Below are 25,027 nucleotides of genomic sequence, written 5' to 3'. Positions count from 1 at the left end.
TTTGCTGAGTGTCTTTGGATCAAGGTTTCCATGAAGTTGCAGTCAGATTGTCATCCAGAGCTATGGTCTCATCTGAAGGCTCGACTGAGAGAGGACCCTGTTCCAAGCTCACTCGCATGGTTTTTAGCAGGATTCATTTCCTCCCAGGAAGTTGGACTGAGACCTTTCCAAGGACATCTCACAACACAGCAACTGACCTCCCTTAGAGCAAATGAGTGAGAAAGCATAAGACAGAGTGCCAAAGATGAAAGCCAAAGTCTTTTTAAAACTTAATATTAGGAGTGACATCCTATCACTTTTGTCATATTCTACTTGCTAGAGGTGAGTCAGTTAAGTCCAGCCCACCCTCAAGGGGAGAGAATTACACAAGCTTATGAATACCAAGAGACGGGGATCATTGGTGGTCATCTCAGAAGCTGCCTATCACACCTCCTAAACCTGAGCTCCTCAAGGCAGGATCCACGCCTCATTCATCTTCGAAACTTCAGCACCTAGTATAGTTCCTGGCAGTTGTAGGTGCTCATTGAATTTGGTCAAATTCAATAGAATTATTTTTCTGTAAGAACCTGATCATGATAAAGTAAATTGCAAAGTCAGAAGAACCCTCAAATTAGAATTAAAAATGATTTAAAAGATAAAATGAAAGACAAAGTGTTTAAGTGTCATGGACACACTGTCAGTACTCTATTTCTAGGCACTTCTATGATTGCTTCCCAGCAGCACATAGAAAAGGCCAGCAAAGCAAGAAAGCATCATTTTCCTTTTGACTTGGCACAACTCTGAAATATTTTTGAAAGAAAAAATTGGAATACCATCGCAAAGCTCCTCAGACAACTCGAGAACTTACAGCACCCGTGAGTCCATCTTCCAGTTCATGGAAGATCAGCAGTTGGAGGATCACAGGCAATCAAGTGTTGACCAATCACTGCTCTTTTCTACCAGCTCTCCATCAATTATACCATAAAATCCTCCCAGACAGAAGATCGCAGACTCTCCAATCTGAGCAACAATTTCTTCTTCGGCCTCACTTTTCCAAAGAAAACCCAAAGCCTTTAGCCAGCGCCCATGGCTAGATGCTCATGATGTCCAGAGAGGCCTAACATGCACAGCCAATGTCAGGGATTCACATACAATGTTGATGTTGGGCTCTGGACAACGATTCAGTCTGGGCTCCATGCACTGCTGTGGGACAAGCATCACTTTGGCAGATGGTTGCCTCCAATCTACAGTTCCAAGTGAAGATTTAGAAGGAGACTTAACCTGAGTTGCTCATGTAGGGGACCCTCTTCTTCCATGCCTGCCTGGTAATATCTGCCCACTGTCACACAAACAGCTCAATATCGCTCATGATGAAACCTTACCCAAGGCCTCTGCTGCCTGCAGACTCATTGACCACCCATCTGGACAGACCCAGCGTTTTGCATGGGGGTGGGTGGTGTGGTTGATGAAAAGTGCTTTTAGTTTCTAGATTTCTTGTGCTTTCTGTCATGGTATTGGACTAGGAATGGGCTAGTTCAGTGGAATATTTGCCTGAAATTCTAGCAGAACTAACTGCTTACTTTAATTTCCTTCTTAGTGTCTTTCACATTGAGTGTCAGCTGGCAAACTTTAGAAGGCTTGCTTATTTCACCAACCAGATGGGCAATTTGGGATCACAAATACCTCTAAAAATAGTGTTTATAGGTGGCATAGACAGAGCCACAGCTTTACGGATAACAGATTCCTATCATTTCATTTACTATATTGGAAAACTAAGGCCTGTGAGGCAAAGTGACTTTTCTCAGGGCCTCAGATGCTGCATCATATATCAAATTGTGGTACTTGCTCCATGAGGGCAGGTTTTGGGTTTCCCCACTACTGTATCCCCAGTGCCTAGAACACTGCCGGCCACATTTATTTATTCAAAAAATACTGTTGAGGGAATGAGTAAATGAATAAATGATCCTTGGTACTCAGCTGCAGTGACTAATTAGGGGCACTGGGATCATTACCGTGGTTCTTGACATCTTTCTGGTACCTTGGCCCCAACCTGGGACAGTCAGGTAAGTTATATAAAAGCAGGTCAAGGCCGTCCCATGCCCTTATTTCACTTTAAGAGGACCAGCTGAAGTGCCCTCAGGTTTATATGTGAGACCACACTTGACCATGAAAACTTGGGGAATTTCTAGGGCCATTTGAGAATGGAGCCATGAGCCCTTAGTGATTGAGCCCATTAAAAGTGCTCCTAATGTCCTTGCTTGAATGGCTTTCTATGATTATTAATGATAATGATTGAAGCAACAATCCCTGTGGCTTGTCTCCTGTGTGACATCTGGGTGCCCTAGAGTTTGACAGCTTTGAGGGAGGATAAACAGACCCCTAAGATGGGTCAGACTTGCTGATGGTAAAGTGTTTTAGCCAAGCAAAAGGCAGCCATGGCATCCACCATCATTTATTTTGAATGCGTTTTTGTTTGTATGGTCTTTATCCTTTCTACTCTTTCTCTTCTTTGTCCTCTTTGAAGTACATTAAAATGGTGAGAAAAAAGGGAGCCATGCAGGTGCCTCTGGAGTGCCATTGTGGTCCTTGATTTGTAGATGTCTTAGTATTAGAAGAACATCTGGGGCCGATGGGAGGTAAGCCTGTAGACCATTGTAGAAGGTTTGCAAAGCAGGGCTGGAGAAGCAATCTATGTGGGGAAGCAGTGCCCGGATAACACGCTTGTCACAATGTATGTGCACAGAGTTCAAATTCTTGATGGCTCAGAATTGGTTCCTCCCTTTACAGATTAAGTATAATAACTCAGAGCTTCATTCCTTCCACCTGACAAACTGGGTCTCAAAGTGGAGGAGGTTAGAAACAGGAAGATAAGGAGAGAAAGAGAGAAAGGGAGGGAGGGAGAGACAGAGACAGAGAGAGACAGAGAAGGAGAGAGGGAGAGAGAGGAGAAGTGAAAATGAATGGATCTGATGGAGTGAGATGGCTTCCCAAAGTGAGCTAGTAATATTTTTTTCTCCGCAAATTACTCTTTAACGTGGGTGATTCAGATTTGACTGCACTGTGCATAAATTCTTTAGCTAAAGCTTCTTATATATTTTTGCAATATGTAAATATTAGAAATTGTATATGTGTATGAATATAGAGAACTGCTAGAAACTTGAGCCAAATTAGTTTCTAATGAATGCCTATGGAGACTTGTTTTTGGTGCTTTTTCAGATTGGAATCGATCCTACATATTTTATATGATATGATTTCTATAAACCAGGCATCAGACCAAGGAGTGCAATTTGAATTTTGCAGTTACTTGCCTGAGAACTGTGGTATTTAGGTTTTCCTTTCCTGAGAAATTAGTTTTTAAGAGATCAACATTGATGAATAAGGTAATAAAATATAATTGGGTGTTTATCATTTCACAATGAATAAATAATAGACCATGCTAGTCCCACAGTTATTTGTATCTATTTTATTTATGTTTTCAGCACATACCTAGCAAGATAATTTTTTTTCTGGAGCTCTAATTTAATCAGTGATGTGGCTTAGCCTAGTCCAAATTAAATATTGGCAATAATGTAATGAAAAACTCTTTTAATAAGGATCATAATGTAAGAGACACATGTCATAGCCATTTGTAGATTTCTTTTTGCCCAGGGTTTGTTGAAAATGAACTGTGTTTCTCTCACTGTGCTGACAGTGACACTGACTGGTTAATGGCTCTGTTAGCTTCTAAGTCACAGTTGTAATGTGAACTCAGTCAACAAGATATATTTAGATATTTTTGTCCCTAAAAGGTTGGAAATATCCATGTGTGTGGGCAGTTGTGTATGAGCATGTGTGGAAGTAGGCAGCTGTAAATATAAAACTAATGCTGGTTTTGCCTGGATATTCATCTGTGTGCCTTCTCACTCAAATACCGCGAACTCCTGTTCGCTGTCCCTGAACATTGTCAGTGTCTATGCACATGGGTTCTGGAAAGCCATGACGTGTATCCTTCAGGTGGCAAGGGGGCAGTCCCTGCTTTCAGACGCCTGCCTTCTCTTTTTCACTGAGTTCAGTAGACTGCAATTTCATACATACCAACCTCATGAACAATCTTCTTTCTGAGAAGCGTCTCACATCCTGCTGGTTTCCCTTTTCTACCCAGCTGCTGAAACAGCACCCCAAAGCCAAATCTCCGTTGTCTGAAAGCCCTGTCCAGAAGTCAGGTCTCCGCACATGGTGGTCATGGGTTATATTTCCTGTTTCAACTTGTAGGGAAGATTGAGGTCCGTTTTGGAAGGGATTAGGGCTGGATTAAGAATGTCTCTTTACACCAAGTTCACCACTGGACCAACTGAACAAACGGGCAGAAGATTTATTGAACCCTCCTAATAGAACAAATTTGGAGGAACACTCAGGAAGGACTTGGTTTTTAATGATCTAGCTGGGATGAATCATGCACACCACGCCACTTTCTAAATCCATTTTGGTAATTGAAATCTTATAAATGTCCTGTTGAATCATCTCACCCAGGGGACCCGGGAAGTGTTGTTTCCCCTTCACTCCATTGGGCTATTTAAATAGCAATGCAGGTATTCCTCGCTTTAAGAAAACTGGATATATGGAAAATCTAGATTTCCAAGCAAGCACTTTAGAGAATGATGGTTAATTTTACAAAACAGATTAAGACAGGAATCTTTAAGTAGTGGGTGGCCATAAGTAAATTGCTTTACTGCCAAGGTGCCTCTTTATTTTCTACCACCCTTGAGTTGGAAAGACTATTATCCACTTACTTCCAAGGATTTTAGAAATTAGTTCTGGGCAAAAATAAGGACTTCTAGCAGTAAAACTTAGATATGGGCTTCTAGCACTTTCCTTAGCAACTTTTCCTTTTGTCCAACAGTATGCTTTATTCCAGTCATTTCCATGGTAGATAAGAAGTCTTATCCCTATAGTTTTATCTGGGAAATGACTTTTCCAGTTTGTAGAGAAAGGCAGCAGACAGGCAACCTGTTCTGGTGGCACAGAAAGGAGGACTTAGTTCTGGGCATAGTTTTTGCACCTGCTAATGGCAGCTTGGGTGACTTAACTCTTTGTGTCTCACCCTCCGCAGCTGAGAAATTGCATCCCCTCCTTTCCTCTCCCACTTGAGTCTGAATTCTGAACTGAAGGAGCTCTGTAGCCAGAGCTGAGGCTAATCTTAGTCCTACATTTTACCTGGGGTGGAGGCTGTGTGAGCTTCGTTCCCTTCCTTTGGGTGTGAAGGTCTTTGGGGGGAGGCTGGTGACTTTCTCAAAACCGGAACACAGAGAAAGTCCATGGGATTTTTTGAGACACTTCCAACAGGATTTTCTCAAGCCCACTTGCTACTGTTCACTGGTCCAAAGCTATCCCAGAAAATGTCTTCAGTGGTCGAGAGGTCTTGAAAAGAGAGTTGGCTCTCAGTAAATATTTGGGGAGTGTTGTTGGCTTCATGAAGCATGCACCCCCCCACCCTCACCCCCGGAGGCATCCAGAGGCCAGCTGTGGAGCTACATGTCACGCTCTGGAATGTGCTGACCTTCCTTCCCGGGGAAGGTGACACTGCTGAGGGTATTATTATTAGTAGGGCAACTTCTGCTCAGCTCTGTCAGCAGGCCCTCATTCAGGGTCCTTATCGAGCAATGACAAACTCATGAACCTTTGGCAGTCAACACCGCTGACCACCCTCTCCTTCTTGAAAGCTCTTCTCTGGGCCGCTGAGACCCATACTTGAACGGTTTGCATCTTACCTCTCTCCAGCCATCCTTCCAGTTTCCTCTGTTGGTCCTTTCTTTTGATCTTCAAATGGTTGAGTTACTCAAAGCTCAGTCCTAGACTTTTTTCTTTCTTCTTTCCTCTTCCTTTCTCTTTTTTCCCTTTTCCTAGATAATTTCATTAACTCTCATGGTTTCTATGACCACCTATTTAGCAAAACCTCCTAAATTTATGTCTAGTTCATATTTCTTTTGAGCGCTAAACCCCTATATTCGACCATCCGCTTGACATTTCCACCCAAAGTCTCACAGACTTCCCAAATTCAACATGCTCAAAACAGAGTTCTCCTCCCCCTCCCCCATTTGGTCCCTATATGCTTTCTGTAGTTCCTCATTTGAGTAAGTTTCACTGCAACCCACCTTGTTTCTTAGGTCGGAATCTTGAGACTATTTCTCATCATCTCTTTCCCACACTCCCAATGCTCAAATAATGGTCAAGTCCTGTCAATGATTTCTTTAATATTTCTCCAAGCTCCACCTCCACCATCCTTGTCTCTCTCCTAACAGCAACATCCACCTCCAAACTAGTTTCCTGGCAACAATTCTTACATCTCTACATTCCCTCTGCCCCCCGCCCCCAGTTCTTTCCTTAGACAGCAGCTCCTTCCTTCCTCCTTTCCTTTCCTTTCCTTTCCCTTCTTCCCTCCCTCCCTTCCTCCCTTTCCTTCCCTCCTTTTTGATGACTTAAATTTTTCTTTGTGTTTTCCTTATTTAAAAAGACCTTTTCAACTTTTTATATTGAAATAATTAGAGCTTCATAGAAAGTTACAAAATACATTACTGAGAGGTGCCATGCACTCTTCACCCAGTTTCCCCCAATGTAACATCTTCCGTAACCATAGTACACTATCAGAACCAGGCACCTGACACGATGCAATCACAGACCTTATCCATACGTTATTGGTTTTACATTCACACACATGTGTGTTTATGCATGTATGTGTACACTTCTTTGCAATTTTATCAATACGTAACTCACTGCAATCAAGGTTCAGAACTGCTTCACCACCCAAAGATCCCTCGTGCTGAAGGAATGCTCCTTTAAAAACACAAGGCAATTCAGTCACTGCCTTGCTTAAAATGCTTTAATGATTTTAGAGCCCCAGATCCTTAAATGAGGGCCACAAGGGCCCATGTAACTTGTCTGTAGCTACCTCTCTGGGCACTTCTTGCCCTCCTCCTTTTGCTCGGCAAGCCTCTGCCTACTGGCCTTTCCCTTCCGTTGAATTTGCCAAGCTCCTCCACTGCTCAGAGCCTCTCCACGTGCTGTTCTCCTCATGTGGAATCCTCTCCCTCGCCCACTCAGCTAACTCCCCCTCATCTGCCAGGTATCAGCTTAAAGATCTTTCTCAGGGAAGGTTTCCTTGACATCTCAGACTAGATTTGATTCTCCTGTGATTTTTTTCATTGCCAATTGTGTTTTTTCTTTACAGTACTTACACAATTATAGGTAAATAGGTATGTGCGTAGTTTATTAATTTGAGTTCTCTCTGACCAGACTAGAAGGGTTTGGGGGTGGGGGTCTTGCCCACCACTGTATCTTTTCTGTCTAGTGCCATGGCTGGCCTAGCAGATGTTCAATAAACCCTAGTTCATGAACAATTACTGTAAGCTGGCTGGTTGTGGCTGGGTGTGCCCTAAGGCAGCGGAACAGGGCAACATCAACCTGCTGTTCTAGGTATATACTCCATGAATTCATCTTCAACCTTACCAGATGCCCTATCTGAGAACCTGGGCATCTATGGCCCAGACCACCCAGAATCTCAAACTGGTATTTTCTCTCCTATTCCCATCCCAGTGTTCTGTGTGAGAGATCAGAATAGGGAACAACCCTGGCTAGTGTTCTTCTTAGACAGATCTTTGAGATGCTGTCAGGAATATCAGCTGGATGTTCATCCAGGCTTTTAATGTAAGCCTTTGCTCTCCCCAGGGTCACTGGCATGGTGTCACTTTGAGAGGGTTATTCAGAGCTGTGAGGGTCTGAGTTGCATGGCTCCTGAGAAGTCCTAGAAATGCTTTTAGATCAGTCCTCTCCTCAATGCTCCCGCCTGCTATCTGCTAGGTGTCCCCAGCTCCCCTCACCATGAGTCATTCTGTCCCCACTCTCACTCTCAGAGATAACTCAGTGTGGTTTGCATTGGTGGCGGCCCAGACCTGAAGGGTCCTTATAGTGACTGAATAGACAGTATTTCCCCCAAAGGACCATGATAGAACTCTGTGAGGGTTTGGAAAAGAAGAAATGGGGGCCTCCTGCTGGGATGTGGCTTTGCCAAGGAGTGGTGGTACCGCGTGGGATCTTGACTGTGGGGGACACTGGGTTGGACACTGTGTTGGTTGCCCCTAATTGGTGCCCCATCTATACTATCCTTCTTTAGAAGCTCACAATCCCTCACGTGAAAGAGGCGACACATGCACTATATGGTGGATTTGGCAGAATTGGGAGAAGGGTGAACCCCTAGCAATAGGCAAAACTATCAATTCTTTTGTGACAGAGTCAGTAAAGGGCTTTGCCCGGGGTGTCTGGGCAGATCCCTGTCTGATTCACAGCCCTGGGAAACCGGGGGTCATCATCCAAGTTTCCCTTCCCTGCCAAATAGGAGGTCAAGGTCTTCACGTTCTGTGGCTCACAGCTGTCCTCCTGCTGCTGGTGTCTCTCTTTTGAGTGGGCGGTGGCTGAGAGCAGAGCCCAGCTCCAGTGTAGGTCTGCTGGGGCTGGGTCCTCTTAGGTCACATTAATGTCCCTCCCTGCTCTTATTATTGGCTTGGCTAACGTGATACATAGGATGGAGAGAAGAGTTAGAGCCAGTGACGAGTCCTTTCAGGATAGACCTGGCTGTCGTGCTCCCTTGCAGTGGTGCTCCACTTCTTCACCCTCCCTGCCAGGCTGCTTCCCTCCATAGGGCCTGTTACTGTGCAGGGCGTGGACTTCTGCTTGTCCCCTGGGCGTGGACATGGACACCTTAGGTGGCAGTGTAGTGCCTCCCAGTGCCCCCTGAGCTCTGTTCCCGGGAGCCTCACATGTTCCCTCTGATCTCCTCCCCGGTACCCTAAGGCAGTGTGCACAGCTTTGCAGGTCAGAAGGCTCAGCTGCAAATAGCCCATGTGTGTTACCTCCCACCACAATCGATGCCGGGGAGGTAATGCTGCTGACTCTCACGGTGTCGCCTTGTGCTGTGCGATTTCCTTTCTCTTTCTCTCTGATCACCACTTTCTGTCCTCATCAACTGGTTACGTCTCTGGGGGAACATGGCTCTTAGGGCAAGAGGACTTGGATGACATCTCTCCTCAGCAAAAGGCTTAATACCTATTTCTCTCTTTGAGCGTTGATCTGATGTAACTGTGGGTGGTGGTGAGGATGGTGGGTAGGGCTCCAGCCAGGCTCCCACTTTACTCCAAAACCCGTGCTACCCCACCCTCCCTCCAAGTTGGCCATGATGTTGTGGCATTGAGGGGTGACAGGTCAGACCCTCTGGCCCTAATGCTGCCATTTCTGCTTCCTCCAGGTCACCCCACCTGCCTGCAGTTCACCCTGAACATGACCGAGGCTGTCAAGACCTACAAGTGGCAGTGCATAGAGTGCAAATCCTGTATCCTCTGTGGGACCTCGGAGAATGATGTGAGTGTGGGGCTTCCCGCATGGGAGGGAGAAATACAAGGAGCTGGGAGTCCTTCGAGGATTGGAGAGGAAGGCAGGATTCTCATCACTGGACTCCTGGGGAAAATATCCATCAGGACCTCCTTCTTGACTTTTGCCCCGAGGACCCTTGGGACCCTTGTGCTCCAGGGACCTTGGGTACTCTTCGTGCCTGTGGAGAGAGGTGCAGGAAGTGATGGCCAGAGGCTGCCTTGCTGGCCGTTAGCCCTCAAGGGTTCATTGACAGACAATGGTGCCCACTGCTTACGGTCGGGATGTGCTTGGCTCTTTACACCACGTTCTGGAGTGTGTCATCTCACTTGGTCTAAATGTTAAGTATAATAGATGCAGAATTTAAAAAACCCACATTTTGTTATGGACAATTTCAAATATATACAAAGATAGAGAAAATAGTGAAACTGAGGTACCCCCATGACTAGCTTCAACAATGATCAATACATGTCCAATCCTGTTTTTGTAAATATTGCCACGTCTTTCTCCACGATATTATAGTCCTAGTCATAATATCATTTCACCTGTAAATACCATATGTGTCTAAAAATATAAGGATTTATGTTTTACAGCTTGTGAATATATTTATTTTCAAGTTAAAAAAAGAGATAAGGACTTACTTATTAACAAATATAACTAAAATATTAACAATAATATTTTAAAAAATCAATGATTCCTTAATATAATGAAACATCCAGTCAACATTCCTATTGCCTCAATTGTCTTAAACATTGTGTTAATAATCATAAATTGTTTTAAAACGTTTTTATTTACAATTTATTTGAATTGGGATTCAAATAAGACTCATACATTGCAATTAGTTGATATATCTTTAAAGTTTCTTAATATATAGGGTTTCCTTCTATTTTGATCTTTTTTCCCTTGATTTTTTTTTGTGTTACGCGGGCCTCTCACTGTTGTGGTCTCTCCCATTGTGGAGCACAGGCTCTGGACGCGCAGGCTTAGCGGCCATGGCTCACGGGCCCAGCCGCTCCGCGGCATGTGGGATCTTCCCGGACCGGGGCACGAACCCGTGTCCCCTGCATCGGCAGGCGGACTCTCAACCACTGCGCCACCAGGGAAGCCCTCCCTTGATGTTTTTGGTTGAAGAAATCAATTTATTTGTTCAATAGAGTTTCCCATGACTGTATTTTACTAACTGCATCCCTGTGGTGGTGTTTGACATCTTCCTCTGTCTCTTGTATTTCTTGTACATTGGTGCTTAGAGCTAGAGGCTTGATCACATCCAGGTTCTCTTTCTTTTTCTCTGTCTCTTTCTTTCTCTGTCTCTAAAATATATAAATAGCAAGACTACTTCATAAATAGTGAGGTATACTTTCATTAGGAGGTATGTAATACCTGGTGTCTCTCTTTTCATGATGGCAGCATCTTTGACTACACTAACTATTTCATTAGGGGTCGCAAATAGTGATATTCTTATTCCATAATTTCTTCTTTGTTTATTAGCTGGAATAATTCTATAAAGAGAAACTTTTCCAACCTCATATTTGGTTACCTTCATGTATAGATTATATAGAAGAGGCAGGATAAATACTAGATTCTTTCCCTTTATTTATCAGTTTTCAAAATAAGGGGTGGATTCAACACGTATTCATGATCAAACCCTCAAGAAAATAGAAATTGTGGGATATTTTCTTAACATGATAAACTTTTTATACCTTAGAACTAAAGCCATTGTCTTATTTAATGGAGAAATAGTAGAGGCATTTCTGCTAAGATCAGGAACCAGGTAAGGATGCCCACTATCTCTATTACTATTCATAATTTTTCTAGAGATATTAGCTAATGCAATTAGGCAAGAGAAAACAATAAGTATAAGAATGGCAACAAAGTAGAAAGTTTTTCTCTATTTCATAACTTTAATAGTATATCTGGGCAAGTCTAGAGAATGAATAGTAAAGCTAACTCAAACATTAAAGGTAGCAGGATATAAAATTACCATACAAAAATTAATAGCTTTCATATGCACAAATAATAACCAGTTAGAAGACATTATGGTAGAGAAACTCCACTTACAGTAGCAACAAATAAGAAATATTTAGAAATAAACTTAACAGTAAGTATGTAAAACCTAAATAAAGAAAAATTTTAAATGCTTTTGAAAGGCATAGAAATAGATTTGAACAAATGAAAAGACATTGTGTGACCTTGGATAGAATGACTCAACATTGTAAAGATCTCAGTTCTTCCTAAGTTAATTTACAAATTTGATTCAAACCCAATAAAAGCACCAACATGCTTTTTAATGGAACAAGACAAGTGATACTAAAGTTCATATGGAAAAACAAACATGCAAGAATAGCCAAGGAAACACTGAAAGACAACAAATTATGGAGGGAGTCTAGCCCTGCTAGATATTAAAACATACTGTAATGCCTCTGAAACTAAAACAGTATGGACAAAAAGACCAGTGGAATGGAATACAAAACCCACAAATTGACCCAACTACATATGGACATTTAGTATAAAATAAAGGTTGTGTCTAAAATTACTGGATCAAAGATGGACATTTTCATGAACAGTGCTGGGACAACAGGGTAACCATTTGGGAAAAGATAAAATTAGGTCCATATCTCATGTAATATGTAAGAACAGCCTTCAAGTGGACTGGGAATATAAATATAAAAAATAAAACCATACTAGTAATAGAAGAAAACATGGATGAATTTCTCTTTAAATATAAGGAAAGATTTTCTGTGACTCAAAATTCGGAAGGAATAAAAGAAAATGTTGACAAATCTGACCACATAAACATTTGCATAGTAAAAAACACAATAAAGTAAAAAGACAACTGATAAAATGGGAGAAAATATTTGCATCATATACCACAGATAAAGGTGGCAATATATAAAGAACTCTTAAAATTTGAGGAACAAGGGACCATAAACCTGATAGAAAATGTGAAAAAGGTATCAAAAACAGTTCACAAAAGATATAAAAATGACCCTTACATATTTGCAAAAAAAAGTTTGAATGCACTCATAATTAAAGAAATTAAAATGTAAACAAAACTGAGATATCATTTCTTACCCATAAGAATGGGAAAGAAAAGTATGGCAGTGCATTCTGTTAATGAAGCTGTGGGAAAGGTGGCACCCTTATATATTGTCACTGGGAATACAAAGTGGTACAACCCTTCTGGAGGGAAATTTAGCAATACCTAACACAGCTACTGTGCACTTGACTTTTGACTCAGCTGTCTCACCTATAGGAATCTACCCTAAAGATATACCCACAACTCTATGAAAATACATATGCGTGAGGTTATTCATAGTCACACTGTTTATAATTGGAAAATATTGGAAATGACCTAAATGCTTATACACAAAATGGTTGAATAAAGGATGGCACAATGAAGTACTAGGCAGTTGTAAAACAACAACAACACGATGTAGATCTTTATGAATTAATATGGAGCGATTTCCAGAATTTGTTAAATAAAAAAGCACAGTAAAAATGATATCTACAGTAAGCTGCCATTCTTGCAAGAAAGGCATAAGAAAATATACATATATCTATTTACTTGTGTGAAAGAAATACAGGAAGGATAAGCAAAAAACTAAAGAGATTGGTCATCTACAAGGTAGGTGGGAATGGGGTAGAAAGAATGGGGAAATGGGGGTGGGATAGTAGGGATGGGGGGTAACACTTCTCTGAAAATACCTTTTGTATAGCTCTGACTCTTTGAACCAAGGTATTGTTTCACATACCCTCAAGATAAATACTGAAATTCAGCCAGGAGTTGGGGGAAGCGAAAATGGAATATGAACAGTAACAAATGAACTTAACTATAATATAAATAGTAACATGGCCATACTGAAGGGTAGGGAAGGAAAAAATTAACCTAGATAACTTTGGAAAGTAGTATTTGACTGTGTATTTTAAGGCTAAAGACAGAAATGACTATACACATATTATATGCTAGTTAGTAAATTTGTTTCTCACAGGCATGTGAGTTAGTCATTCTGAAACTACTTGATGTGTCTGCAGGTCTGAACTGATACATATATATTGTGAATAATGAGAGCCAGGTTTCCCAATGTCCGAGAAAGAAAAATCAAATAAAGGGGGAAGGCTAGACTGAACCCTGTGGTCCTGGGTTGGAATAGGGGGTATCAGTATGAATTTACGCTTTTAAATATAATATATTTTGTTTATATATCTATAACTATTTATATGTACACACACATGTGGATAAATACAGAAATAAATATAGATGTGCACCTACACGTACATTTATTTCCTAACTCTGTCGTAAGGGCCTAGAAGCAATGACAACCCAGAAGCAATGAGGACCTGTAGCACCCAGATATTGGTTTCTAAATACCATTCTCCAGTAAAAGGAGCCAGGGATTCTTGGAGAAATAGCTGGAGCTGGGAAAATGTAAGAGGAGGCCGGAGCCTCCTGTGGTACTAGAAAGTAAGGAGGTGCTAAAAAATTGGTAAAGGACACAGGAACCAACTTGAAGGAATTCCTAATGGCCCAATCTGGAACAATTTGAGCAACAAAGTAAATAATGATAGTATTGGATTATAACCCAAAGACAAAATAAATATTCATATTAACATTTTAAAAATTGAATAAGTGAATGAATTAATGAATGAATGGGGAAGAGGTAAACTCTTCCTTAGAGCAGGATTACAATTAATAAATGTAGAGGGCAGAGGGAAATCACCAGTAGACAAACATCATGGTATGGTTGTTGTAAGCAAGAGTCATCAATTGATGCTAAAATTAGCAGGCAAAAGTATGATGAGAAGCAGAATATTTGCTTGATCTCAAAGTATCTCCCCTACCCGATTACTTATTAATATGTTACAAAGGGAAAAACCATAACTTTACCGTGGAAAAACTACACTACAGATACTATACTACCTTAACTATAGGATCAGAGTAACATTACTAGTAATAAGATACATTGGTGTCCGTGCCCCCGATAAGGTGCACTGAGAGGATCTCCTCTTATGCAAGAAAGATCAGACAAACTCAGACTGAGTGACATTCTACAAAATCACTGGCCTGGACTCTTCGAAAGTGTCAAAGTCATGAAAGACAAAGAAATCAAGGAACTGTCACAGATTCAGGGCACTAAGAATACCTAACAACTAAATGGAATGTAGGATCCTGAATTGAATCCTGGAGAAAAGGACTTAAGTGGGAAAAAAAGCTGGTGAAATTCAAATGAGGTGAGGTCTGCAGATTAGTCAATAGTGTCATGCTAATGGCAATGGTGATTCCCTGCTTTTCATGATTGTGCTGTGGTAATGTAAGATGTTAACTGTAGGGGAAGCTCAGTAAAGTGTGCGCAGAAACTCTGTATCATTTTTGCAACTTTTCTCTAAGACTAAAATTATTTCAATATAATAAATTAAAAAATGATGGGATGTTTCCCTAGCATCTAACAAAAGTGACAAAGTTTTTAGAAAATAGTATCTATGGACTCGAGGATTTATACATACTTGATTTATTTCAATCCATTACAGTTAAAATTGTCCCATATTTGGGACAGTGTTCCCACTTTTGTTCCAGTGGGAACACAGTTTGGATCCTGAGTCCTTCTGACATGACCTCAGTAGTATTTGTTTTTTTAATATTTATTTATTTTTTGGCTGCGTCAGGTCTGCACACGGGATCTTTTGTTGCAGCGCGCAGGCTCTTTGTTGAGGTACAGGGGCTCCAGAGAGAGCGGGCTCAGTAATTGTGGCATGCAGGCTCAGTTGCCCCGCGGCACGTGGGATCATAATTCCCCGACCAGGGATCGAACAGGCGTCCTCAGCATTGCAAGATGGATTCTTAACCGCTGGACCACCAGGGAAGTCCCTATCTCAGTAGTATTTGTTTCCTTGCTTTCCTATATGTAACGATACTTACACATTTCATGCTCCAGACCTGGAATCAGCCATTTATCCAATGACTCCTGGTTCCTTTTAGTGGGCAATGGTTTTTAGAAGATATAATATGGGTGATGGGGTGCTAATTTTTACTGCATTAGTCATTGTTTGGGAGCATTTTCAATGGACAGAGCTAGAAAATAGGTTTTGCTTGTTTTAAAGATAAAATACACTGTGAATTTACACTGATACTTCCAATTCATTGCCAGAACTAATTATAGGGTTTTCACTTAACCTTATCACTCTTACATCTGTATTTTCTTTTAACCATGTCAAAATTTTTGCTACTCATTACCAACATAACCACTCATTTGATACACACATAGAATATCAATTCCACTATTAACAACACTAATATGATTGCTGAAAAGAAATATATATATGTATGTATATGTATATGCATATTTGCACTTGTTTTTGTCCTTAAGATATATTTGACTGAGGAGGTACAGTCCAACTACTTGTTTCCAAGTCACTTGGAATAGTTTCTTTCTGTGTGGTTATGCCACCAACTAGTACGTGATTAGATTCATTTGTTTCATTTTTTTTTTTTTTTTTTTTAGTGATAGTTACCCTGTGAATTTTGCTTTATGACCATGTAAAATATTTACTGGCTCCAGAGTCAAATTTTTAAAATAAACAGTATGTTCAAAGAAATCTAACTTCTATCCCTACCTCTTTTACACCCTGCTTATAGGACCATTTTAAAAAATTATGGTTTATCTTTCTATTGTGTTAAATGGAAACGTGTGTATGTGCACATGAATCCATAAGAAAGTGGATGCATTTTCTTAGAAAATGGTAGAAAGATATACCTGTTTTCTTTACTTTGCGTTTTCACTGAATATCCCGGAGGTTACTCCACAGCAATGTATAGACATGATCTTAACTCCTTCCTACAGTTGCATAGCTCTTCATTAGTTTATTCAACCAGTCCTTTATTGATGGACATTTGGGTTGATTCTGGTCTTTGGCTTTACAAATAATGTTAATGTAGAGGTTTTTTGTTGACTTGGCAGAACCTTAGGGGAGGAATCAAGGAGTGAGGCTGCTCGGGCAATAGGGGGTGCCTCTCACATAGCCAGGGATTTACCCTGCACATCCCAGAAAGGGATTCCCATTCTCCTGGAACTGTAGCCATAGGTGAATTCTGGTTCTTGACTACTTGGGAGTAAGATGTCCTGAAATTGTGTTTCTCATGGGGGTCCGCATGGGCTGGGGTTTTTTTGGTGGGTTTGGCTGGCAATTATCTGAGAAGCAAATGGAAAAGAAGAGAATATGGTGCTAGACAATGGTCAACCCATGAAAGAGACATTTAAACCCACAGATGCCTTGCTTTCCCTTTGGGAAAGTCCAATCCAGTATATTCTACCTCCTTGTATTTCTCGTGTCAGCACTAGAGTAGGAGTTATCAGTGTATTTCAGATATTAATAATACTGTTTCTCACAAGTCTCTCCCTGTTTTCTGTCCCTATCCTAACTGGTTTCTCCTTGTATTATCCCTAAATCATATTGTCATTTAGCTTATTTCAGCTCCAACAATAATGGTGTAACTCTTTTGGAGTAAACCACACTGTTCTGGTTTTCATCCTACCTTTCTGACTGCTGTTTCTTAGTCTCTTTCTTCTCTGCCTGGGCCTTAGCTTTGGTGTTCCCCGAGGATCTATTCTTGGCCTTCTCCTCAGTAACTTTTTTGAGTCCTTGATTTTTCAGAAAATTCAACGAAAGCTATGGATTTACCCTTTGCTCAGAAAAATGTACCTCTGTACCTATACACAGAGTTGTGCATATAATTTCTAGGAGTTCACGAACACCCCTCCATGAGCACAAGTTCAAAGACATCTGCTCTCACGTACTCTGGACTTCCCTTCCCAGGACCTCCAGTGCCATCTCATCACCAGTGACTCCCCAGTCCATATCTTACGCCCAGGCCTCTCTCCCGACCTCTAGCTGCCTCCAGGCACCCTCACCAGGTGATCTGTAGACCTACAGATCATGTTCATAGCTGGGGTTGCCTTCTGCCTCCCACAGGTCTGCTCCTCTGCCCACGCCTTAGTGGATGGCTACATCGTTTGGCTTGCCGACCAAGCCACCACCTAGAAGACATCCTTGATTTCTTCCTTATCACTCTCTACATCTAATCAATGACACTCAGATGGAAGCAAGCCCCTTTTCTCTCCCCCAAGCCACAACCCTAGTTCAGGCCACCATCATAAGTTATCTCTTACCTGGACGACTGTAGTAGCCTCCTAAGTGGCCTTCCAGCCTCAAGAACCAATCTCTCTCCACCTGGATATCTTTTCTTATACAGCAGCTAGTGAGATCTTTCTATACTGCAAGGCTGACCATGTTATTCCTCTATTGCTAACTCTTCGGAAGCTTCCCATTGTCCTATTGAAAGGTCTTAGCATGATATAAAAAAAAGATCATTCATGATCTCTCCTGCCCCATTGGCTTGCTCACAGGGGTTTTCAACTTCTATATCTACTTTTTCTAGGATCTCTACACTGGTGAGAGCCAAGGTGAGATTTGATACAGAACTTAACTTTGCAGACATCTTATAAGCCATCAAAGCAGGCCCAAAGGTCACTGAATAGAACAGGGCTGAACCTGGAGAATGGGGACCAGATCACAAACGCTTACTGAGTAGCTACTATGTGCAAGGAAGTTCTGAAGGAGATGCGGAGATGAGTAAGACAAGGTTCTGCCCCAAGGGCCTTGCAGTCTATAAAGGAGTGGACAAAAGAGGCATGTCCCAAATGGACTGGGTGAACATGTCTACCACATGCCAGGCTTTGTAGCATAAAGAAAAGTACAATTAAGTGTCCTAAGGAAGAGAAAGTACTATGAGGATGCAAGAGGGGTCAGAGAAATTCCATTTGACGAAGATTAGTGAAGCTTTGTGGAAGAGAAGTGTTTGAAGACTTGAAGGGTGGGTAGGGAATGGTCCAAAACAGAAGGGGTCAGGCACTGGGAGAGTCTCCAGGCAGAGGGAACTGCAGGAGCCAAGGTGCCTACTGTGTCCTTGGAAGTTAACCACAGCACTGGAGGGGACAGTTCTCACCTGGCTCCAGCCTCCAGCCCCCGAAGAGGCTTTTGAGAGCTGAAAGGTGGCATTGCATTTCTCTAAACTTGCATAATGAAACCCTGAAAAAGTTCTGACGTGTTATGGATGTTACCAGCAAGTATGGTTGCTGCCCGTTGCACAAATGGGAAGAGTGAGGTTGAGAGGAATTCAATTAAAATTTGCAAACATTGAAAGTACTTTCTAGGCACTAGGCAATCATCCTGGAGAACACAGAAATGCATGAAATTAGTTTTCCGCCCTTATGGAGGCAGAATTATTGGCTATGTGAGTTCAGAAGGATAAAGAATCCCTTTCAGCTTGGGTGTGAGGTGGTGGTCTAGGAAGGCTTCTTGGAGGAGCTATGATTTGAACGGAACTCTTAAGTGGGAGTAGGATGCGCATAGTTTGGGAGACAGAGGGGGAAATTCCAGGTGTGGGCAAAGCACAAGGCATGTTCAAGGGACAGTGAGGACACTAAATGGGGCCTGGAAAGGGGCGTCCAGGGAAGTTGATCAATGGAAATAAGGCAGGCGGAGTAGGTGGGGGCCAGATGTTGGTTCTAAATAATTCAAACTTTCCTCCTCTCCTCCTACTCTGCATTCCACCAGGACCAGCTCCTCTTCTGTGATGACTGTGACCGCGGCTACCACATGTACTGTTTAAATCCCCCAGTGGCTGAGCCCCCAGAAGGTAATGGTGATGAAGTCAACAATAACAACAACAGCTGCTTCTACCACCTACTGAGCCCTCACTAATGTGCAGGCCTTGCGCTAAGGGCTTTGCGTGTGCCCCCAGAAGGTAATGGTGATGAAGTCAACAATAACAACAACAGCTGCTTCTACCACCTACTGAGCCCTCACTAATGTGCAGGCCTTGCGCTAAGGGCTTTATGTGTCTTATCTCATTTAGTCGTCACAACCCTGCGGAGCAGGTATGACCACTCCCATTTTACAGATGATGAAACTGAGGCACAGCTCAACCAGCTGACATTTCAACTTGAGGGCCAAGGAGGTGTTTCCCAGACATATGGCTGAGAGGGCGGGGGAGGTGTGAGCTTCTAGAGGAAGTGGTCCAGACCCGGTGATGCTGGTTAAGAGGCACAGCCAAGGAGGGAGGGTCTTCACTGCAGTTCAACCAATCATCTCTGAGCACTTTCTGTTTCCCGAGCAGCTGAGCGACAGACTCAGAACTGGGACTCGGTCTCTGAATCGTGAAAGTCAAACTAAAACAGGGCTTACGAAAAGGTTAGGGTCGAGGGGTGGGGCTTGAGGGTCGGGGGCGGGGCTGCTAGTAATGCCATCTCATTTCTTGTAGGGAGCTGGAGCTGCCACTTATGCTGGGAACTGCTCAAAGAAAAAGCCTCAGCCTTCGGCTGCCAGGCCTAGGGCCCCAGGTCACAGAATGGGGCTTGCCGCCGGAGAGGCTGAAGCAGAGCCCAGTTCAGATCAGATCGAGCCCCTACTCCTGTATTTCCAGACAGACCAACTGTAAGGAACATCAGTAACCACAGAGGGCGTGGACACGTGGAACCGAGGGGGCGAGACATCTGCTTAACTCCTACACACAGGTTTCCGTTCTTCAGCCAGCCCCTCCTGTTTCTGCCAGAAAGATGGTAAACTTTTGAAGAAGGACCCCAGCCACAGCCCTGTGGACCCCCCTCACATTTACCCTAGCACTGCGGCCCTCTCACTGGTTCCCATGTAAGGAGCCACTGGTCCCATTTTGTGACCACCCATCAGTCACTCATGCGTGGTTTGGTGTTTCCTATCTATTGTGTTCCAAGAAATCTTCGCACAGCCTCCCTGCCCCCAGCTTAGCCTCTTCATCCTGAACCCAGCAGAGGAGCAAAGAGCTGTGGAGAAGTTTTTATTTATTACAAGTCCCGCTGGAAACTTCTAGACTCGGAACCTAGAGGCTGTCTAGACGATGGAGCCCTGAAATCCCTCCTTGTTCCTTGGTCCCCGTGAAGAGGAAGAGCTGCTTCCCCAGCAGATATCCAGTGGCATCCACAGCCAGGGCGATCTCTTGATGGGGCTGGGGGTCGGGGGGAGGCCCTGAGGGGTGGATGGAAATGTTGTGAAGATAATTCTGAGGCCCTGCCATAGCCAGTCAGTATTTGCTGTCCATCAGGAATGGGCTGGCAAGGCACCGGACCTTCAGAGCTGGGGCATCCTTGAGGAGAGACAGGCCACAGCCTGTGGCAGAGGAAGAGACCCAGACGCTGCCTTCCACTCAGCCTGGGTCTGGAGCTTTCCCTGGTGGGACTCAAGAACCAGGAAGGTGAGTGAAGGCTGCCAGGTCAAGAATCTGAAGGTTGGTCCCAAGGACTGCAGCTCTGAGAAACCCTTCAGTATTGATGTGACACTACGAATTCCTTTTCCCAAGTAATTCCTTCCTTCCACATAGTGTATGTTTGCCATTGTCTACTGAGACCTGACTCTTGAAATTTCAGGATGGGGGAGAAATGATTGTTCCCTAAACAAATAATTGGGGTGATGTGATTATTTATGACCAGGGCGACAATCACACAGAAGCTTCAGCTCGAGGGCTGCTCCTGTCTCCTAAGCTCCCCAGTACATGCTGGACTCTCCTTTTGAGAAGCCAGAGTTGGGGAGGCTCAGTTCCCAGAAGTCTGTGTTGGAAGTCAGCCCTGTGGGCTGGAGCGGACCGGGCTGCCTTTGACTCTCCGCAGCAGTGGCAACAGCAGCAACACACAAAAACTGACACATTTCTGGAAAAATCATTTGCCTAAAGGACAGGTCTCGGTGAGCAGGACCCTGGCGCACGCTCAGCTTCCTTGACATCAGCTCCATCTCTGTGGTCTGGCTGCTTACAACAAAGGCCCAAGTTATTTTTAGTCCTTCAGCTCCTGAAGAAGCCTCTGGAGCCCCAGAGGCTCTGGCCGCTTGGGCTACCTCTGCCGGGCTGCGGCCTTCTCGCCGAGACTTGGCAAGAACCCTTCTTCCTGGCTAATTGCTCTTGGCCGGCAGACTCGGGGCAGCCTGGCACACAGCCGAGCTGTGCTGGTCTCCCCCAGGTCCTCTACGGGGTGACCTGTGGCCAATGACGGGAGTCAGTCTCCTGCAGGAGCCTGTGGCCTTGGAGGGGGTTCCATGCATACATAAGGACCTCGTTTAAAGGGCCTGACCAGATGAGATTTTCATCTTCCTCATGAGATATTTCCTTCCCCCTGCTGGTTGGTGAACCCGTTTTGGATTCCGGAGGCCCAGGGAGGGTCTGGGAAGTTGCTATGTGGTCGCATCGTCCATTTACCCCGGGTGGGTCATATCAGAGGGCCAGATTTCCTCTCCTGACCACTCCGGCTCTCTGTCCTCCCACAAAACCCAAAGTAAGCGTCCTCAAAGCCTGGTTATTGGTTTTGAAAAATCACCTTGATTTAATTTTAGGAAAAAAGTCATCAAAATGTTCTCAAAAGCCACAAATGGCTTAAAAGTTAAAAAAAAGCAAATCTGAAACCAAAATAGTGACCCTACAAGTGACAGACCCTCTTTGGAGTGTGTGCAAATCTGTTCCCCACCTCAACGCAGATGATGGGGTGGCTCTGTTCTCTCTCCAGCCACACTTGCCGCCACAGAAGCTGAGAGGGTAGGATTGGGTCTCGCAGACCAAAGACGGTGCTGTAACCTTCCACAGGGATGAGGGTGGCCAGGAGTCTGGACCAGACATCAGGAAGGCCCATAGTTCCCTTCCCAGTTTCACTCCCTGAAGGATGGGCCCAACCCCTTCTTCTTTGGAGACCTCAGTTTCCCCGTCTGGAAAATGGGGACAGCAAAGCCAGCTTGTGAGGTGGCACTTGCAGGACACTGCAAGCAAACAGAAGTCATGGTCACATTTATCACCTTCTGTGTTGAGAAAAGGAAAGTGTTGGTCAACAATTGCTCTTTCTTTGAGCCCCAGAGAATGAACTAGAATCACAGGGTGCACATGGATGGTCAGGGTTTTTGTTTTGCCCCTGCCATTGAGTAGCTGTGTGACCTTGGGCAAATCACTTAACATCTCTGAACCTCAGTTTGCCCAGCTGTGAAATGGAGAAAATACTTGTCCTGCCTGTCCCACAGTGACATCAGGAGTCTTAAAAAGCATAATGTTATATAAATCATCACTGGAGAGCTGGACTTGTCAAGTAGGGACCCCAAATGATTTCTACACCCCCTTTCTTGTGTGAGTTAGCCAAGGTTAGACGCCTTCTTGGAATCTCCATTTTGACCAAAGGGGGTTTATGTTTTAAGGAAGAGGCTGCCTGTGGTCAGGGCAACTAGGTCAAGCTGTGACAAGAAAACTGTGACTGAGCATGGATCTGTGGTGGAAGGTGAGAGATCTATCCTGGGGCTGGGGATTTCCGAATGAAGATGCTCCCTTCTATAAAGGCAACACAGCCTAGAATGGGGTGCTAACTTCTGGAGACGGCTATAATTCAGCTCAGTGTAACAGTCACTTAAAAACTTTGGTTTAAAGCCCAGCTCTGTTAGTTTCTAGCTGGTTGACCTCAGGCAAATGACTTAACCTCTCTGAGCCTCATTTCCCACATCTGTGAGGCAGGGAGATATGGCTTCTCCGGCAGGGTTTTTGCGGGGACGAGAGGTAATGCTGCTGAAGGTCCGGGCATGGGCTCTGGCATGGGGAGGGACCCACACCTTGGTAGTTCTGGTCACTGGGTCCAGAGGCCACCACGTGGAGATAATGGTGCTGTTGCCTCACAGCTCAAACCCTGGGAACAGCCAGGGTGCCTTTCTTCTGCTTCACCCCGATGTTGTGGCTCCCGCCGACCAGAGAGGAGGTGAGGCTGCGGGATCCCAACCGGAAGTTGAAACCCTCTGTTTCCTGTGCGTATTTTTGAAACTGCTTTTCGGGCCTGTAGCAAATCCAGTTGGAGGCACTGGCGTGAGGAATTAGAGACAAGGCCCCTGCCAGGAGATTTACCTTCCGGTGGCTTTCCTTCTAAACCCACCACTGGCTCAGAGCCCCTAAGGCAGGAGCCAGCAGGTCCCAATGAGCCCCTGCTCCTGTCATTGCCCCAGGGTCAGGTAGGGAGCCAGGCAGGCCTAGGAGAGCAGCTGCTTCCCCAGGCTCAGCGCAGGCCGTCTGGGACCACGTAGCCAGCCCGCGGGGGTGGGGAGGGAGGCAGGCCAGAGTCCTTCAGAGCTGGGGAAGATAACAGGTTTTAAGGTTGGGGGAGGGTTTGGGTTTCACGGTGATGGTTGCATGCTACCCTGGAGAGTTACACTCATGGTGCATCTTATTTAGTCTTTGTGCTTTGAACACAGCATGATTCCTTTTGGCCCTTCCCTTTAAAAGTTCAGATATTTTAAGGAAGAAAAATTAGAGGATTATTATTACTTTTCCTATGGGGGCAAGTTTAGGAGAGAGATCTGTGCTCTCGAAGAAAGATTATGGGCACACTTAGGCTTCCAGACTCAGAGAAGAGGGGCCCCTAGTATCCTCTTTGAGTCGTGTGTAGGGGGTTGGTGGGGAGCTCTGAGGACCACCCACCTTCCCTGCCCCTCAGGTGGTTCTCAGACTGAATGCAGGTGCTGGGACGGCAGCCTCCCTTCCTCTCTTGCTCCCCGACCCCCCAGCCTCTCCCCTGCTGCCCACCGTGGGCCCCTCCTTAGGGTGTGCCCGTGCCCAACCCAAGGGAGACATGGCTCCCGGGGGGCAGAGCCGCGCTCACACTCCCAGTGAGGATGCCCTGACCACCACGCCTGCCTCCTTTTCAGAGCTGGGCACCGCTGTCACCTGTGGTACGTTCCCATCCCTGGAGATGGGGGAGGAAGGGGCGGCCCTGAGGGAGGAGTGGGGAAGGTCAAAGATCTTTCAAGTAAGGTAAAGAGAAGTGAAGAGAAGTAAAAGGAGGGGGACCTGAGGAGGGGGCCAGAGACCTGGTTTCCACTCACAAAGAAGTCCTGCACCTAAATAACTAGAGGGCATGGAAAGGAAGAGTTATTATAACCCCACCCCCCCTCCCTGCCCTTTTCTTTCCTCAGGCCTGAGTTCCTGGCAACGTGCTTTTCTTTTTTTCCCCCAAAGGCCCAGCCTTTGTCAGTTCTGGACACCAGGACAGCTCTTCCTTTTTCAAGGCCCCCTGGCCTCTGGCTCCCCGTTGGTTGGGGGGCTTCAGAGGGCAAAGCAGGCAGGAGTGGTGCCCCTCACCCAGCTGGAGGTGGGAGGTACAGAGGGTCTTCCAGTCGATGTGGATTTTCCCAACCCCACAGAAAAAGTGTCCTTCGAACTTAGTGAGATAAGCTGTTGAGGTCCTCCTGGTCTGGATGGAAGGACGGGGCTTGGTGGGGAAAGAGGTGGCAGCAAAGGACGGGCTAGATCACGGCCTGCAACCCTGGGAACAGAGGATTTCTAGGCGCTGCTTCCAGAGGGGTCGGGCCTGGGAGGCCCTCCCCATCAAGTCCCCGAGTCCAGGATGCCAGCATCTGGGACACCAAGAGAGGGGGCACCTGGCCGGTCCTCCCCACCGCCCGGCAAAGTGGATGGGGTTCCTCCTACCCCTGCTGTGTGCTCCCCTTTTTGCGATCTTACCCCCCCACCCACCCCCAAAGGATGCTGTTGGATTCCTCTGGATGTCAGGTGAGGAATGGGGAAGTGGTGGGAAGCACAGATACTTTCATTTGCCTCAGG

The 25,027-nt window shown here is 44.7% G+C and overlaps 1 protein-coding gene across 1 annotated transcript in view; it reads left to right on the top strand.

Annotated features, from left to right (window-relative positions):
- The window catches only part of DPF3 (double PHD fingers 3), a 299,208-nt gene extending 275,710 nt beyond the window's left edge, over positions 1–23,498 (top strand). The window contains exons 10-12 of the mRNA XM_027111691.1: positions 9,254–9,366; positions 18,985–19,066; positions 19,691–23,498. The gene's annotated coding sequence lies outside the window, so the exon portion shown is untranslated. The remainder of the gene's footprint in view (positions 1–9,253; positions 9,367–18,984; positions 19,067–19,690) is intronic.
- The last annotated feature ends 1,529 nt before the right edge of the window (positions 23,499–25,027 follow it).

The sequence above is a fragment of the Aethalodelphis obliquidens genome, unplaced genomic scaffold (genome assembly GCF_003676395.1).
Source record: "Aethalodelphis obliquidens isolate GAN/ISIS:26980383/991018 unplaced genomic scaffold, ASM367639v1 scaffold10, whole genome shotgun sequence".
In the NCBI taxonomy this organism is placed as follows: domain Eukaryota; kingdom Metazoa; phylum Chordata; class Mammalia; order Artiodactyla; family Delphinidae; genus Aethalodelphis; species Aethalodelphis obliquidens.
Note: the sequence above shows the minus strand (reverse complement) of the source record. Positions and strands in the feature narration are given on the sequence as shown.